Source organism: Echinops telfairi, unplaced genomic scaffold, assembly GCF_000313985.2.
Source record: "Echinops telfairi isolate 266 unplaced genomic scaffold, ASM31398v2 ScPeMD7_7468;HRSCAF=8506_0, whole genome shotgun sequence".
NCBI lineage: Eukaryota > Metazoa > Chordata > Mammalia > Afrosoricida > Tenrecidae > Echinops > Echinops telfairi.
In genome coordinates, this window is record NW_022111369.1 from 30,897,595 (window position 1) to 30,901,269 (window position 3,675).

Below are 3,675 nucleotides of genomic sequence, written 5' to 3' on the forward strand. Positions count from 1 at the left end.
ATCACTTGTTGTTCCCTTGTCCCTGAGTTTGTTAACACCACTTCGAAAGGAAGGATATTTAAGAAAAAAATGTGTTACTATTTCTTTTTTCTACAGAAAATGATACAGGCAACTGTTGGAGTTGAGTCATGGGAATCCTAGTCTTACCTGAATAAATCCGTGGTTATGAATCTGGGGTGTAGTGGTAAGAGTTGAGCCACTAACTGCGAGATCAGCAGTTTGAAACCACCAGCCGCTTTGCAGGAGAAAGAGGAGGCTTTCTACTCTAATAAAGAGTGACAGTCCCGGAAATCCACAGGGGCAGTTCTACTCTGTCCTATAGGATCGCCATTTGTCAAAATTGACTTCATCGGAGTGATTTTGGGGGAAGACGGAAAGAAATTTTCATCAAAATCTCCATCTGAGATTTTGTTGCTTTGTTACCATACTCCTAACTTCATCGGATGTGGCCCTTCGAGCAGATACGACTTAAAAGAAGCTGAAATCATCAAAAGGCTGAAACCTGCGTTAGAGTGACCGCCAGTGGCAAACGAGCTAAACTGCGACACTGAACATTGGATCATCCTAAGCAATTTATAATTGCACTTCCACCTTTCATTTTCATTATAACTATGGCAAATAATTGACCTTTAAATGTATAATCCACTGTTTTAGCCACGTGGTTCAGGCACACACTCTTAACACTGACCATTTTAAAACCCAGAATAAAAAAATTTTTTAACCATTGTTCTTCTGGGTAGCGAAATGCTATTTATGTCTCCTTGCATCTTAAAAATAAATATCCAAATCCTGTTCTTTGGGTGAGATAAACTTTGCTCTCACTATTGACAGCTTTTCGTTTCTACTTAAACTGGACAGGTATTAAGCAGTCTGGTATGAGATTTAATTCAAATCTTTAGACAGGACAAATTAGTGGTTAGAAAGGAGTAAAATAAAAAATAAAAGGAGCAAAATGGTCTCAAAGCATCTGATCAGAGAAAGGGAGGTACCCAAAGAAGTCCTCAAAGGAAGCTCCTTTGTCCTAGTCTTCCACTCCACATTCCAAAGGGGAGCTTAGAGTTGATTTAAAGAAAGGCAACTTAGAAGAAAACCGGCAACCCTTGTGTTACCTGGAGGGACTGCGCTTCTTGGCTCACTTGCCTGGTCCTCGCCCTTCTAAGGACCTGTGCTCCCGGAACCATGGGAGAGTCCTCAGCATATAAGCAGCTACCAGCAGAACTGGTGGAACACCCGCATGCCAAAATAGCTGAATATGGCTCACCATTACTTATCCAAAATGACTTTTTTTTTTTTAACGAAAAGCACATAGCTTTAAGGGTACCTCAGGAGCTCAAATCTCTGGAGACTTGTGAGGCTAGAGCAAGTCTAGCTGATGTTCACAGTGTGTGTCTAGGGCTGCTGTTAGTGGGAACCAACTCCTGGGCAGCTAGCAACTATCACTGAGAAAGTCATCTTTTAACATGGGGAAGAGGATTCGGAGCCCCAACTCTTTCTTCTTTTTCCATTTGTTTCATCATTTAGCAAATAGTTATTTACTGTGGGATAAGCAGGGGCTGCCAATCACAAGTTTGGTAATTCAAAATTACCAGCTGCTCTGCCTAAGAAAGATCCGCTTTCGGCCCCTGTGAAGATTTATAATCTTATACACCCTAAGGAGCAGTGACCTCTCTTCGGTCCTTTTGGGTCTCCAGGTGTCAGGATCAACTCGATAGCAGTGGATTTATGCCCTGCAGCTGATGGGGCCATTCGAGTTCTCTTGGACAATGAGATCAAAATAGAAGCCTAGTGTGTTAGGTTTTGTGTCAACCTGGCAAGGCCAAGATTCTCCCAGGATGTAGTCAAGCATAATGTACTCATCTCCACAAAGGGATCTTCTGTGAGTAGTGAAGCAGATGTGGGAAGAACAGGGTGGAGTGCTACCTCCTTAATCAGGTCAAAGCCTGGACGTAATTGAAAATTTCCTTGAGGGTGTAACCTACACCTCGTTAAGCAGACTCTGGGGGAAGTCTCCCTCCTCAGTCTTACTGGGTCCGGACCCTTTCTCTGTCTCCTCAACCTCTGTTTCTTGGAGCCAATGACCCACTATATTGCCTGTCAATCACAGGAACTACCAGCAGCCTGCTGTATTGCCTATCAACCTTGGATTCATTTGGCTCTGCCTCCGCCACTCTGTAGTATTCCAACTTCCTGGTGACCCAAGTGTGTGAGTCAGGAAGAGCCTCCAAACATCTGACCTACAGACAAACCATGCTGGAGATTTACCCTCTTCTACAAGTTTGTGAGCCAGTCTCTTGACATGTGTGTGTGTCCATTTGTAAATAGAGTGATATATATATACACATATATATTCTATCTCAACTCTCAAACTCACTATTATCAAGTCACTGCTGACTTATAGCAACCCCCTTGGGTTTCTAAGACTGTAAGTATTTATGGGAGTAAAAAGCCCAGTCTTTCTCCCAAGTTGCTGCTAGTGGTTTTAACTTCAGACCATGTAGATCACAGCCCAACACCCAACCACTAAACCACCGGTTGTGTGTGTGTGTGTGTGTATGTGTGTGTGTGTGTATGTGTGTGTGTATACAAACTCACTGCCGTCTCAGTTACAACTCATAGCAACCATGTAGGGCTGGGTAGAACTACTCCTGTGAGTTTCTGAGACTCTAACTCTTCACAGGAGTAGAGAGCCCTGTCTTCCTCCTGCAGAGAGGCTGGTGGTTTTGAACTGCTTACCTTGCAGTTAGCAGCCCAACATGGAACCACTATACTGCCAGGGTTCCATATATTCCATATATATGAGGGCATCTTTAACTTCTTCCACTATTGACCCTTTTTTGCTCAATATTTTTCCAACACAGGTATGTGCTTCTGGAAACACATCATATTCATTATTCATCTGATTTTGAATTGATTTTTGGTCATTACACATTTAGAAACCTTTTACCATTGCCAATTTTTTTGTGTGTGTGACTCTACATTCAGTTACATGACCCCATATGGGGTTTCAACCCACAGTTTAAGAAGCTTTGTTCTAGAGAACCCAGCCTAACACATTCGGTACCAAGAGTGGTTGTACAGAAACAAAATCATAAGGATGAGTTGTCTAAATTCATTCTCCGGTCTGAGTAGACTTCCAGGCACTGAGAACTCTACCTCTGCCTCTGTTAGTATGAAGCAATATGCCAGTTAGTAAAGAAGGTGCTGTTAACCATTGGTGTGAGGTGGCAATGTTGATACCCAAAATATCATCACAAGTAAATAAAGTGTTGAGAAGGGAGACTCTGGGTGATTGAGTGCTTGATATTTTTCCACAGTTTCCTCCATCTGAGAAGCATAGGGAAGCTGGTGACTTGATACAGCTTATAATAGGACAAACTAGTATAGGAAAAGGGGAAGCTCGGAGCTTCAGCGCTTCATTCAGTTGTGCTTAAGATCTCTATGAACCACGTGTGCATGTGGTTTGCTTCTCTAGAGAACCCAGTCTAGCACATTTCATCTGTGAGTCTTCTGAAAAGTCGTTCTCTCATTTGGCAGACACCCTCTGGTAGCACTGTGGAGTAAGCACTGGGTCTACTACCCAGCAACCCACCAGCCCACTTCATGGGGAAAAGTTGAGGCTGTCTGCTTCCATAAAAGTGTACATTCTCAGAGACCCCATATAGGGTCATCATGAGT